General features: G+C 42.5%; 1 protein-coding gene across 2 annotated transcripts in view; it reads left to right on the top strand.

Annotated features, from left to right (window-relative positions):
- PSENEN (presenilin enhancer, gamma-secretase subunit) overlaps window positions 1–13,294 on the top strand; it is a 31,507-nt gene that overhangs the window by 729 nt on the left and 17,484 nt on the right. Inside the window, exon 1 of one of the 2 annotated variants that reach the window (XM_069201142.1) lies at window positions 1,725–1,819. The exons of the other annotated variant lie outside the window; for it this stretch is intronic. The gene's annotated coding sequence lies outside the window, so the exon portion shown is untranslated. Of the gene's footprint in view, window positions 1–1,724; window positions 1,820–13,294 lie in introns of those variants that run through there. 2 annotated transcript variants of the gene reach the window in all.

Raw genomic sequence — 13,294 nt, 5'->3', positions numbered from 1 at the left:
ACTAACAACATTGCCATCAGGGCAGGAGTGTTTCTCAGCCTGTTTAAACACTCAATATATTACTAAACCATGATGTGGTAACATATTGTCATCTACACACAGTAACTTTCCAAGAAATGTCCAAAAACCTCTCCACTAACTTGCAGCTTTACTGATAAATCTATACAGTGCATTAACAATCTATGAAAATTGGGTTTCAGAAAACATATCCTTTGCACATCAACATGTAAAGTATTCTGATTTATTTTCACCCTATTAAAATATGTTTTCATCACACATAAATATAAACTATTTTCACAACTACTGAAATATATTTTGAAATGTTTGCACAGTTGACTTAGTCACAAAACCTCACACCCTATATCCTTTTTTAATTTTGTAAGCAGCACATCACACAGTTTACCTTAAAAAGTCCTGGCACTCTGCAGTCATAAGGAAAATTAATTGTAAGAAAAACTGACTTTTGACCTCTTGTCTGTGAACACAGAGCAAATGTGATATAAGAACAAGATTTAAAGGTATCTTTTATTGCCCCTCCACTATTCAACTGAACAGATCACCTGCTCAGTGTCAACTCGCCAGAAGGGACGTGTAAGTATTAAAAATAGCTCGACCTGATCAAATAAGACTCGCCAATGTGAGTGGTCGAGTGGATTTTTTTTTTTTTTTTTTTTTTTAGCCCTGCACTGTATTGTTGGTACATTTAGGTTAAAGCTATTCAAGCATCCGAGTTAGTTGTTGGTAGTTTGGGACAATGCCAAATATTGCCTGCAAACCCCCTTTTGCTGAACCTGTGAAAGTTGTCCAATCCCTTTTCCCAGAGTGATTCTTACTCGAAAGACGAGCAGAGCCAGACTGAAGACACCCCCCACCCGACCCCTTGAACTTATAAAAGTAGCATATCACATCTACCGATATGATACCCCAAGCTTCAAGACAAACCAGGTGAGACTTCCCACACTGCCTCTCTTACGTGTATCTGTGGATGCAGAAATTCCACTCCTGGGAATGCCAATGTAGCCCTTCTCCTCTACCTGGGCCTGAGGTTCTGCAAACCGCCTGCCCTCACACTTAGTGGGCAAAACTTAGAATCTGGGTGTGATCTTTGATGGCAGTCTTTAATTTCCCACTCTGATAAACGTAGCCCTCACAGCTTAATTCCACCAACCAGGTATGCTGAAAGTGTGCTGCTGCTCTATTTCAGTGAGAAAATTGCCCCAGCCGGTATCGTAGACATATCACATAAAAACTTATAGATTGGTCTCCCCGGAACATTGCTTTAAAAATGTGCTGTTCTCCTGTGGTTTGGTCAGAAATTACATTACCATCCCGCCTCGACCTTTAAATGCCTACCTTTGCTCCCCTTAAAAGAAAGTAGCCCTTTAAGCCATCTTGCCTCATATGCAAGCAACTCATGGCCACTTAACGAAACAGCTCCAAAACTGCCTCATTTCAATCGGGCAGAAGCCGGAAGTTCACTGAATGGTGCTTACTTTCGACCTGACTGTTCTGTTTATAGCACACATAAACCACTTCCCGGGCTCTCCCCTACCTTTTCAACTGAGAATCGAAAATAACCTCAAGTTCAGAAGATACATAAAGACTCGCCTTTTCACCTTGACATTTGGGTAACCTAACCAGTGCTTACTTTGAGCCGGTGGGGAACACCAGCACTTACTTTTGATGACTGGCACTTATTTCCCCGCATCAGATGTTTACCAAGTGCAAGAGCACAGGCCGGAAAGACTGAGCAAGAGGAAGATGGCAAAACCGTCACAGAGGGAGAAAGAAGGAACCTGCACCAGTGAGAAAATTTGAAGTGAGCCCCACCGTCACTGTAGAAGAACTGTGTGTATCCTCTCCGTTTACTACCTTAATGCCAATACTTATACATATTTCCATTCCTTGAGCTTGGGGTACCCAAGATCAAAGGTTGTCTAGATTCCCACTGCAGTCAGAGGCAAACGCCCTGTATAGCCACATATTTCCCTGGACCCATAGGTTTCTAGTTAACCTACTGAACCCTAAACACCTATTTTTTCTGAAATCACAGCTAAGCCTCTCACCCAGTCCTGATCTTTCTGAATCTATGGACTTGCAGGGACTTTCCAGACGCACAGATCTAGTAATCAAAGAAGCAGACAAAGGGGGCAATGTAGTAGTCATGGATAGATCAGACTACATCTCTGAAATCGATAGACAACTGAGTGACACACAGGCTTACATTGCTATCCAGTCCAACCCTCTCCCTGACATCTCCACTCTAATAGAAAGCAAACTTACTCATTGGAAGAACCTGTGTCTCCTATCTGACCTTGAATATAGGTACTTGCGAGTTATAGCACCCCGAGCACCCTGCATTTACATCCTACCCAAGGTACACAAAACAGATGGGTTTCCACCTGGTAGGCCCATCATTTCAGGACTTGGGTCTCCCACTGAACACATCTCTGAATACATTGACTCGTTTCTCCTAACCCTTGGTTCGTAACCTTCCATCCCACATCCAGGACACTAGGGATCTGCTTTGCAAACTGGAGGACATTGAATGGACAGAAGAGTGTACATTTGTCTGCCTGGATGTCAGCTCGCTCTACACATCAATCCCACTCGAAAGGGGGCTTGAGATGCTTTCCAAGACTCTCAGCTTACGAGATGCCACCCTATTGGAACACACTTGTATGCTCCTCTACCTTACGCGCTTGGTACTTGAGAACAATGTCTTTTTACACAATGGTAACTGGTACCGTCAATGCCAGGGTGTAGCGATGGGTGCAAAATTCTCTCCATCTTATGCCAATCTGTATATGGGACAGTTTGAAAGAATACATTTGTGGTCTAAATGCCCAAAACACATTACCCAGCATATGCTCTACTGGGGCAGATACATTGACGACATTCTAGCTATCTGGACGGGTAACGCCTCTGACCTTGACACACTAATCCAACATCTCAACATCAATGATTTCAACTTAAATTTTACACACAAGGTGGACTGCATCCAAATCGAATTCCTAGACCTTCTCCTTTACATCACCAACCATAGGATCACCTCTAGACTATACAGGAAACCAACTGCGTGTAACTCTATCCTACATGCGCATAGCGCTCACCCACTGACACAAATCAGAGCTATTCCCTATGGGGAAATGATCAGAGTTCGACGCAACTGTACTGACCCAGACATCTTCAAACAAGAATTAAACAAACTGACACACCGCTTCCAAGCCCGCAGTTATACCAAGGAACTAATTTCCATGGGAATTAAACGCATTTCCTCTAAAGACCAACACTCGCTTCTCATTAGGGGTTCCAGGGGTGTGGAATTTATTAAAATATCTACTTGTCCACGGGACAGGTTGCTTCTCAAATCTACTTGTCCTGTAAAAAGATCTACTTGTCCCTTTGGTGCCATGTAGTGTGGCGCCAAATTGTGGCAGCAATCTCATTATGTAAGAGCTCTGATAATAGCCTCTCTGATTATGCCAGGGCTACTACCATAGTAGGGCTTGAATACTTGCAGTTTCAATCCCTACTGTAGCAATTTCCTTATTTTTCCACCTTTCTGCAGATCTGCATACTGGGGCTGGAGGAAGCAGTAAGCAATAGTTCCAGGGCTGGAATGCCTTTGAGTCTGCAGACCTACTAACCTGCATGTTTTAAAGATCTTCCCCAGCTTCTCTCTAATATTTTCCCATAATAAGAAAGGTTGGACATTTACTCCTGACAATGGCAGAATTAGAACTTCTTCCAGGGTTGGGAAGAAAGTGGCTGGAGGGAAAATGAACTTGCAAATGCTCAATAGATTTTCACATAAGCAAATCTACACATGCGTATTTACCCATGCTAAAATACAGTTCACAAATATTTTATAGGGGTACGACATATACCATGGGTGCACTTTTGTGACTTTCTTTAAGAATTTGGGGCCACATGTAGGTAGGTTCAGATTTGCGACCCGCAAATTGCGAGTCGCAAATCCGAATGTAGGATGGTGTCCCTGACACAATCCGTGATTCGCAAGGGCTTCGCAAATGCACACCTCATGAATAATCATGAGGTGGGTCGCAATTTGCGACCCCCTTGCGAATGGCGGCCTCACAGGGATGGTGGCCTGCTGGAGACAGCAGACCACCATGTCTGTGACTGCTTTTCAATAAAGCAGTTTTTTTTTTTTTTTTTTTTAATGCAGCCCGTTTTCCTTAAAGAAAAACGAGATGCATTACAAAAACGAAAAATTAAACGTTTTCGTTTCATTTTTTCAGAGCAGGCAGTGGTCCTGCGGACCACTGCCTGCTCTGAAAAAATGTTTACAGTGACATTCACAATGGGGAAGGGGTCCCCGGGGGACCCCTTCCCTTTTGTGAAAGTGTTAGCACCCATTTGAAATGGGTGCAAACTGCGATTGGCTTGCGCCCGCGTTCGCAAAACAATCCTACATTGCACTGCGAGTCGCAATTAAGAAGGGAACACCCCTTCCTAATTGCGAGTCGCAAACCCGTTTTGCGATTCGGTAACCAGGTTACCGAATCGCAAAACTGGGTTTGTGCACCGCAATGTGCTTTTTGCACGTCGCAAACAGCAAAAGTCGCTGTTTGCGACATGCAAAAAGCTACCTACATGTGGGTCTTGGTCCCTAATTAGGTCTGGTGTTAAAGACATTTTGTTTTTATTAAACTTCTATTTCTCTCTCTTTCGGCTGGCTTTACTGTGAGTGATCGCATTCTTCTCTTCCACAAGGAGCATATTGGCCCACAAAGTAGTTTTGTTCAGTGACAGGAACTACAGTGGCAATCAGTGACGTAACGAAACTGGAGGGTGCCCCTTTGCAAAGAACATGGAGGAGCCCCCTCTCCAGACTCACTCAGGGCAGGTGCTGTGCTGAAGGGGCCCCCTTGAGGGCGGCTGCTGGGCCTTTGTTTTGCCACTGGTGGCAACGTGTGCTTTTAGAGTTCAAAAACGTTTTTTTTTTTTTGCCAGTGTTTGTTACAATGTTGAGGGCCTTGTAGCTCCCACAACAATAAAGTGTTACAAAAGCCATGTCAAAACAAGACACGCATTGATGAAACTAAAAGACTTATAAAAATATGTCAGATCAGTTGGCTTTGTCAGTGTTTGTTTATTTTCATGCTTCCCATAATCGTGTTGAAAATGGTTACACTGATTTTCCATTAGAAATATTTTTGGGAAATACTAGCATGCATCAAAACATTTTACTAAATGACACCTCATTTGCATCTAATCAGAGAGCATTCTGGGAGCATTATACTTAGCCTCATAGCCTAAACTTTTCAAACATGTGTATACACGTTTTTTTTATTTGTACTGGAACCAACGTCAGTAGTGAAGTGTGACCTTAAAACATTTATTTACAGCACTCACCCTAATAATGAAGGTTTTCAAATAATGAACCATAAATACAAGTTCGAACAGCATTATCTTTTGGAAACACATTACCTCAACTGTAGAGAGTTCCACTCTCTCCAACCATGACTCACAGCAGGGAACGTACACTCAGAAACATACTGTGCCCCAGTTTTCTCATGCCCCACACACAGACACACTCCTCTACTTGGATTCCAACTAAACCAAGGGGTTTCTTCAAATGTGGAAACTGTATCTCGTGCCAACTGGCTCTCAACAAGATCACTTCTTTCTCATACAATACGAGATTTACTCACAAAATCACGAGCTTTATCAACTGTAACACCAGATTTTCAGTCTACTGTATGATTTGTGTGTGTGGATTGATTTACGTTGGCAGCATGATACGCCCTTTGAAAGAACGGATACAAGAACACGTAAGAGCTATCAGGAACTTTAACAGCACATACCCAATTGCCGTCCATTTTAACACTATGCCTGGCGAGAGGGATCTTCTTAACATCAGGTTTCATGGTATCGCCCAGGTCACTGGTTCGCCTAGATTGGGGGACAGAACCAGGGACCTACGGAGATGTGAGGCTGGTTGCATTCTAAAACTCTGTGCAGTAGAGCATGGACTGAACACTGACCATGAACTGCATTTCTTCCTCACCTAGCTTTGTGATGTATGCCTTTGAGCTCCATGACTATTCACTGTATATGATCAAGTGACTCATTTCCGATGGAACATGCATATAAATGTGCATCAAACTACTGCTATGTACCTGTACATGTAAACTATATTTACCTGTTATCCTTGCATTATTATGTGTGCATTAGGAGGCTTTCAACTACGTCTCAAATTATGTTATGCAAAGTGCTATTACGTATGTTCTTCACACTTGTCTGCACTTGAGTTGTAAACCCTTATTCCAGTGTCCCTCTTGCTGCACCGATAGAATAAGAATATATAAGTGGACACAGACTGATGTTCCACAACTCACTCACAAATAGCATGTTAGACGTTTTTCACTTTCCCTGTCTTCTCTAATCACATAGGGTAATTGGGTCTATTTCCAGCACTCCTGCTACTCTGCTAATTTCCTGCCCTCTTATGGCTGACTCGATTTCACCATTACAAAATGGCCGCCTCTTTCTTCCACAATATCGGCGTCCAGTTGGGACGTTAAGTCAGCACAGTCCTCCCTCTATTTCGCTGACACGAATTTCACATCAAGTACGTGCGGGCGCTTAGACACCAGATGCGTTCTTTTCGAACAACAGACGAACCGAGCACTGACAACAAGGTAAATTGCTTTTCTACTAGCGCTTCAGACTCTTAGGTTGGTTTACTTGCCCCCTCTTGGTCGCGCTCAATATTACCAAACTTATACGAACCTTGTCATATAGTTTGAGCCCGTTAGTGGCACCTTTCTGTCTCTCCTTCACGGACCTCAGACATTATCATCACCCCCTTTTCTAAAACCGCTACCCGGCAACCTACACCCGACTGTGTGCAGCCCCGGGCATTCACTTCAGGAACGTTGTGTGTATATGCCATCTCAAATTTAAACTAACTATGGGACCTAAGCTGGATGACCTTAATGGTAGAATATACTAGAGTATGTACAATCTGGATCTCCGGTAGCTCTGTACAATTAGCTCCGGACACCCTGGGTTAACAACAAACGCACGCCATTTTTCTCCGCCCTTTTTCCTTAATGCACACATCTAAGTTCCATGGCTAACCTTTACCGCATATATACTTACCCTCCTTTGGCTATGTCCAATTGTGCATTTCTGTAGTGAACTAGCACTACCTCTGACTCTGGTATCAGCGCTTAGTATTCGTAACAACCCTTTACCAGGCCCCTGTGCCCCCCCCTTTTTTGTTGCCTTTGGATTTATCCTTCCATGGAGTTTCTCTGCATGAATTATACGTGTATACTTTGTCTATATACTCCACCTCAGACTGCTTCATATTTTAGGAACTCGGTTGGAGGCTTATCAGGGCTTCCTCGCCTCCTTCTTCGGCTACTGGATGAACATACTTTCAACTTGCCAGATCCAGCACATTCCTTCAACCTACCTACATACCATTTTACGGTCATACTTTCCTTGGCCGGACTGGCCCAGGTATGATATTAAGACCAGTGACTCATAGCATGTTTCACTCCCCACCGCGCTACACGGTGCATTCTTCTCTTACCAGTATTAGAAACCTAGGTGGAACCTTTCCTTCCTTCTTAGCATCCGCGGTTTTTAGTCCACTATATAGCACCCGGGGTATTTTGGTCTACACCTTGAATACCTAATCTTTGGAACTTCCTATGCTTCTTAACTTTCACTGGACGATCTTGGATGTCCAATCACTTTCTTCTCTTTCCTCTCTCACCTCGTAACCAATAGTAGACACATATGAGCACATAGTCTGCCATGCCAATCACTTTCTCTTCACTAGCGTGTGCATGTTCACACATTTTTAAGTTAAGCGGATCACGGGCACAATCCATTTCTTTTACTTGTATATACGTAAAGTACTATTACTTTTCAAAACCATATACGACACTTAGTATTGGTTATTGTTTTGCAGCCTTGATAAAGTCACTTGTGTGACGAAACACGTGTTGGCTGTTTTTCTGCAAAAACGAAAACTCACCTATGACAAACGCTGTCTAAGAATTAAAGACTTTGATCAACACCAACTTGGAATCAGTGCTTTCTTCTCCGCTTCTGGACCTACATTACCAGGGATACATTTTTCCATTGATATTACTGGACTGTACTCCTCTGAGTGCCTGGTCAATTTGTAGCAATTATCATTGTGTATCTGGGTACACAACTTTCAGTGCCCATTGGGTAGTTGGGCACTCGACCAACATGGCACCAGTTTCTCGTATCTTTGACTTTGATGTCCAATACAAACTGTAACGTTACGGAGGTGCGGCACCTTGACCGCCACTACCCTTTTTCACTGATCTTTCTGCTCTTGAATCCACAGAATATCCTGACTCTGCAGATAAAGACGTACTCCGGCTTTTTTATCCTGTCTAATCCTCATTTTGCTTGCAAAACCCACTGTTATTGCATGTCCAACGAGTAACTCGCTTGGTTGAAATCACATTTCACCATATATGTAAGACCGTACGTAGGGTTTATTAAGCGTCTGCTCTCTTCGGATGTTGGATTACGAATATCACTAGAATCCACAAGCATTTTAGAAATACATTCTATGCATGTGATGGGCGCTACATTTGAGGCACTGTTGTTTGATTTGTATTTGGTTCGGTTCAGTCACTTTCACGACGGTAAGCAGTCAGGTGAGCAGCTGTTAGTCACGGGTATCTGCTGCGTGGCAGCTACTAATAAACACGTTTTAGAGTATGGAGAAATACTCACTATACCTGAGTGTTGCACATGACCTGGAATCACATCTGTCATTTTGTCTGTTCCCCTATTCCTAATTAGACCGTCATGTTTTCTTTTCTTTTGTGGTTAACCCTGACAAAGGGTTTTCCCGAAATGCTTTGTGTCTTGGATATGCCTGTTTGAATAAGAAGATTGTTATGCAGTCATATTGTCAGATTTGGATTCTGCAAGTGTGGAACAACATTTGGTTTGAATCAAGACTGTTGATATAATTTCTCTTCAATAATGTGATTGAACAATTGTAAGGCATTCATTTTATTCCAAAGAATTGTTTACATTTCATCCATAATTCGGATTGAAAACTGATCCATTGAGAGCCATAGAGGTGTGCACTTTGGGCCTGATCCACCATTTGGGTATCAGCTGCTCATCAGTTATTGCATGACCACGAGGTAGAGCTCGCGACATTGTTGCACGCTAAATTTTGTTTCCATCTTAGTGCTAGTTTAATTGGATGGACATTTTATTTGTAGTATATGAGTGCCTTCTAATGTACTTGTTCATTTGAACTGCATGTGTGCCACTCAAAAATGGAATATCAGGTAGCGCTGTAGATCAGTATTAAGACAAATTGGCGGAACTATAAACAAGTTTCCACAGCTGAATATTATGGGAGTAGAAGTGCATATTGGGGGGGTCCTGCAACATCTTTCTGGTCATGATCCTTTTCTGCAGAACCAGGGAATACCACACAATGAGAGTGGGGTGCATTAGCCGAGAGATGTGTGTTGCTACTGCAATAGCAGTGTACTGTAGCTCAAACCCGAGATGCATTGGCAGACGTGTTTAATAACTTGTTTTTATACAATGCTTATTAACGGTGTCAGTCAGCACTGTCATGCTCAATTTATTGCTGACAGAAAGATGAAAGGCATCATTGGCCTTGCATGATTTTGATTTCATCACCGACAGATCACCCCAGACGCCAGTAGAGCATCTTCACAGGTACGGTAAGTTGTAGACCATAGTACTGCAATAGCCAATGGTTCTACACATCACGATTTAGGTTCATTGGCATGTGCATAGAGTGTAGTAATAGATTGGCAGATGATGATTCAAGATTGGGATTGGAAGGGTTGAGAGTCTGAGTAAATGAATAATGGGTTTTGCAGGTAAGAACTTGGGTGCATAAGAGAGGTGTTCGTAGGTCTCAGTGCTGCAGTAGGGGTTGAATGTTTCATGTCAGGACTGAGGCGCATTGACAGAGCAGTACATGTTGCTCAGTAAGGGGACATGAGGTTCATTTGTTGCCATTCTTTTCCTGTTTGTAGTTGAGACAGTGGAGGTGATTGTATGGGTTATTTAAGGTGAACGTGGAATAGGTGGATTTTACAAAGTTTCCTAAAGGTGAGTAAGTCATTTTGGGCTCAGATGGATGGTTGAAGGGAGTTACAGAAGATGTTGTGGAGAAAAAGATTGTCTTCGTGCTGCTAAAGACGTGCTCAAGGAGAGTGATCTTGCTTTGAAGTCCTCTCTCCCCATCAGAGATGGTAAGGAGAGTTGAATGGTATGGAGGGGGCGCGAGAAGAGTGCCTTTGTGGGTGAGCCATCTGATTTTGAATTTAATTCTGGCTTGAATGGAGAGCTAGTGGAGTTCCCTCAGGGCTGGGGTCATGTTATCGAATGTCCTTGAGGAGGAGACCAGGCGGGCTGATGCAGGGAAGACTGCTTTGATAAAGGAGAGAGGACCTTTTGGGAGTCCCTCCAGTGCACCTCCTATCTTTACGTTAATGATGGCTGTACAGTACCATCGACTTGCAGGGCGCATGGTAAATCAAGTAGTCAAGAGTTGATTAACTAATTTTGTGTACAGAAATGCACAGGATTAAGACTGGCACCAAGCCATGATGCTGCAGTTAGCTGTTATGTACAGTTGTCCTTTGGGTTAACCTCTCCCTGTGTAAGAAACACTTCTGCCATGGATATGCAGGGACATATGGCAAGGCTTTATACCAGTCACTTAAAGCCAGTTTATGAACCACGGATGACCATGGCCTACCAGTGAACAGAATTACATATTAAGAATCATGAATACACCATAAAAAAAGCTGGATTTGGTGACCGGTTGTTTACTGTTTGGCATAGATGTTAAGTACATTTTCTCCCAGTCATCCATTGTGTTGTAGCATTTATTTGTATAGAGCTGCATGGCACTGTCGAGCCAGCCTAAGCGCTCTTCTTTCATACCAATGTGTAACCCTTCATGCAGCACCTGTGGCATTTTACGACCCGTAAATAACACATTTTGCTAATTCCCAAATTAATGCTACCCAGTTTACCGCCCTCCGAAAGATGGCAGGCTGAGACGGCCTTACTAGAATTTGAACTCGTGCCCAGTAGATCACTGAGTTCTTCTCCAGCGCCTGCTCAGCTTGCTGCCTCATCTCGCTGCCCACATTGTGTTCACGGAGAGCAAAGCCATAGAGGTGGACAGAAATTCAAAAGTGCAGCCTGAAGTTTTAGCACCTCCGCATGTTTGCCAAGCGTAGATTTTACATTTTACATTTCTGGGCGCTTTTTTCACCTGGGATAGTAACGATCTTATAAAAAAAAAAAAACCTCAGATATCCTCAATGATCCATCTGCTGGTCTTATACGACATATCGTGTGTGTTAATCGTTACATATTTTTGACTTTGTAAATTTAGCATGTTGTAAAAATATAAATTTAATACAGTGAAACGCAGTAAGCAAAACTTGGCACTGAGAATTCAGTTGAGTTCCAAAGCACTCAGTCTGTGGTTTAAATGTATGCTCTGTGATTGTGTGTGTACACGGAAGACAGGAATGCTTATTTGCTGTTTACTTTCTTATTACTAGACATAGTGATTGGTACTAAAATGTACACACTTCACTTTCAGCCGCTAGATGGCGATCATGAACAACCATCAGCACAAGATTAGCTAAATTTGAACCTGAAATAAAATGTTACTTATTCGATAATTCTGCCTAGCAGTTACACCCAGTGGCCTTTTCCTAATATCCTCGTTTCATCGTACGCTTCGATTGTGACCTGCCAAACAAAAACAAAAAAAACGCAACTCGTTTATATTGTCATTCTCAGTCTGCCTTGCCCGTCAAAAAAACCCACAACTTATTACAATTGACATGCTCCTCCTAGGGGCTACATCCCTGCGAACTTGAATCAGAATAAACATTTTCTAGTTTACACAACAATAATTTTTACTTCTAATAAGGACAACGATGCTTCTCTTTTCTTTACTTCCAACTTGAGCAGCCAATCACAGTAAAGTAAAACAAAACTACATTAACCATATGTCACTGTATACAAATTCCCCATCACAGGAGAGTAACCCATAAAGAGTATCATGCCATCATATTGCGTCCTCTTTCTTTGTGAATAAAGTCCCATAAGTGCTGATTATGCCAATCAGATAACGGTATAGTCACCAACAGATCGAATAGATCCCAACATGGATCTGAAACCTTCAAATATTGTCCTCTAGGGAAGACCATCAGCTCAAATGGATCATCAATAGGACGTGAGGAACATTCTCAAGACGCAGAAGGAAGCAGTTAACCCGACTCCTTTCCATGGAAACTCAGGATCATGCTCAAATGTTCTATTCAGCCAATTTTCTAGTCATTTCCTGAAATGAAAGATCACTAACCGTAAAGTCTCAAGAATAGAGCAGACACAATACACAATATTGCATAATAAAATCCAAATGGGGTGGGAAAAATATTCATCTAATTGTAGAGTCATGATTTATTGACAGCCCTAATAACAATCTAGGATGGGATAATCCTCGCCTCCGTGTCCTTAATAGAATTGAAAATTCTTATTGCATAAGCTTGAATTTTTTTTTTTTTATTCTATCTCATGACTGGAGGCTGTGATTATGCTTGTTCAAAGCGGTCTCACCACCACAGATGCCACATCAACAATAGGTTTAGAATCGCATTTTCAAAATGTAGATTTGGAAGACCAATCTGCAGCTCTCATTCTGTCCTCTAAGCGAGAACCTAAAGAATAAGATTTCAAGGCCATGGCTACTCTGGAGGAGTGAGCTCCAAAAACTGAAGTATCAATACCAGCTTCAGCTAATAACCATTCCGTCCATCTGGCCAAGGTAGCTGCAGATACAGGTCTAAAAGGTTTTTTGCCAAGCAATAAGTAGATGGCCACCCACATCTTTCAAACATTGAACCACACATAGATGGGATTGTCTGGAAAAAAATTGGATAAGATACTGACCTGACGTCACAGTTGGGGGAAAAAGTTCTGCCTGCCAGATCTAGACCACAAACATCTGATACCCTCTTGCATGAGATTAAGCATAATAACATCGTCAGTTTGGCAGAGATTTGTTTGCAGGACAAATGGAAAATGTCACCCAATGTACATCTGTTCGTGGCATGTTCCACTGCAGATTCACATGCTGCGCATACATTTGCCATCTAGTGTTGGACTCGGACAAGTTGTTTTTCTTCGAAGAAGTGTTTTCGAGTCACGGGATCGAGTGACTCCTCCTCTTCAG

This window comes from Pleurodeles waltl, chromosome 7 (assembly GCF_031143425.1).
Source record: "Pleurodeles waltl isolate 20211129_DDA chromosome 7, aPleWal1.hap1.20221129, whole genome shotgun sequence".
NCBI classification, from domain to species: Eukaryota; Metazoa; Chordata; class Amphibia; order Caudata; family Salamandridae; genus Pleurodeles; species Pleurodeles waltl.
This window is presented reverse-complemented; position numbering and strand designations above follow the sequence as displayed.